The 2,066-nt window shown below is 32.6% G+C and overlaps 1 long non-coding RNA gene across 1 annotated transcript; it reads left to right on the top strand.

Annotated features, from left to right (window-relative positions):
- The first annotated feature begins 915 nt into the window (after nt 1–915).
- Nucleotides 916–1,673, top strand: LOC119690139. Its single transcript, XR_005253559.1, has 3 exons — nt 916–1,318; nt 1,373–1,562; nt 1,632–1,673. It is a non-coding gene; the product is annotated as an uncharacterized LOC119690139 (long non-coding RNA).
- Nucleotides 1,674–2,066: the final 393 nt, after the last annotated feature.

Below are 2,066 nucleotides of genomic sequence, written 5' to 3'. Positions count from 1 at the left end.
TATAATTATAATGGAATAAATAATTATACTTACTTACTTATTTAAATAATCATAACAATTCATTTATCAAGTTTTGGCCTGACGCAGCGTTCCTTTTAAGACAGCTCTGTTAAGTCCTCGTCTACTCCAGTCTTGATCATTAAGTCAGGTTAGTGCTTACACAGCTTACTCACTGCATCAGAGGCACGGTCTACTACAATTGATCAAATAATTATTTTATTTTACCGGATTTTGGCGTCCTCATCTGTTCGTCTCTTACATCAATTGCGGTTAGAGCTTGCTCAACTTGATCATTTCACCAGAAGCACGGTCTACTATAATTGAAAAAATAATTAAATTTACTTACATACTTTAATAGCGATAACAACTAATTTACCGTGTTTAGGCATGACGCAGCACTCCTCTCCAGATGCTTCTGCTGCGTGCACGAATTCTCCAATATCCTTTAAGTGTGGTTAGTGCTTCTTCAATTCGAACATGGCTTTGTTTAACACCTTCTTCCTCCAATTACCGCTTCAAATATCTTTTTCACTGGAGCATTTCCTTCTATTCTCATCAAAATAGCAAAGTCGCTGGATGTGAATTCGCTGCATTATATCAATGGGTTAATAAAGCTCATACAGTTCATGGTTCGTTCGGATGCGGTAGTCGTCGCCATATGATAGAGGGATAAAAAAACCTTTAAGGTTTTAAGCCCTTTGGAGATGGCCGTAGAATACCAGTGACCATTCGTCGTATGACTGTCTATAATATCGCCCTAAAATAATTGTTTTATAAAAAAAAATTGAAAGTTTATTTTGATTTCATATAAAGTTTATTTTTGTTTAAATCACATATACATTTGCTTTTTCAATAATAATGTTCATATATATATATAAACAAAAATAAAAAATTATTATTAAAATATATTTCATCAAATTTTGAAAACAAAATTTCGGTACAATGAGTGAAGATAGATTTATAAATTTTGTAAAGTATATTGAAGAGAAACACCCAAAACTGACATCGGTAGAAGTTATAAAAGAATGTGGTGAGATGTGGATGAAATTCAATGAAACAGAAAAACAGGAATTTTCTACACCCGGACCGCTGGTGTCGTCGAGCAGTGAAGACATTGTGGATAGTATCTACTCAATTTTAAAAGATAATACACCGAAAATTGGAAGGAAACGCAAAGCAGCGAAACGGAAGAGGGTAGTTAACAAGCGTCGGGCAAAGAAAAACAAGGTAGGCCGTCGTGGAGGACGTGCTAAAAAACAGGGTAAAAAGGGTAGAAGGATTCGCGGAAAATAATATTGCACTACAAAGGCCGTCAATGGTATGATATGACTATAAATATATTGAATAATTTTTTAAACAAAAAAAAAAAAAGAAAATCTCATGTTTGACAGCAATCAATAATGTTCTGGACTTCTTTAATATTCTCACGGTGACGGTATCAAACATATAGATGAATGGATTATTGGCATATAGTACGACTTAAGGACAAGACATAACGACAGGACGCGTGAGAGATATTCTAAATTTGTGGTTATATTTTCGGATCTAACTTTTCTTTATGAGTAAGTAGGATAATTAACTTTGTTATAATTCAAACACATATAATATTTAATCAAATCTTTTATTTCAAGGTATTCATCAAAATTTTTACAGATAGTATGAAAAGTATATTTTTTATTTCTAAAGCTTTGGTAACAGTTACAATAAATAATATTATTTAACGCATTATTTGTTGTTTCATTTATGTGAAAAGTACCTTGAAAAGTTTAAAGATCACAACTAGTAGAAGTGTAGTATATGTGAATAGATATACGTTGTCATTGACTTCTGTTAATTGGAAATTGACACAATTATTCCCAATTGACACGTTGAACTGTTAAATAACGCTACATGTATCTCTGAGCAATTATTGGTTGGTACGTGAAACGTCCATGCTTTCAAACTCCTTTCATTTTAGACACTCGCCTTACACTTGAGGGTACGGATTGAAAACATCATCGACCTTAAAAATAAGTATCGACTGTTAATTTATATTCTTTACTTCAGTGATAAGTTTCAAGCGCTTA

This window comes from Teleopsis dalmanni, chromosome X, assembly GCF_002237135.1.
Source record: "Teleopsis dalmanni isolate 2A chromosome X, ASM223713v2, whole genome shotgun sequence".
NCBI lineage: Eukaryota > Metazoa > Arthropoda > Insecta > Diptera > Diopsidae > Teleopsis > Teleopsis dalmanni.
Note: the sequence above shows the minus strand (reverse complement) of the source record. Positions and strands in the feature narration are given on the sequence as shown.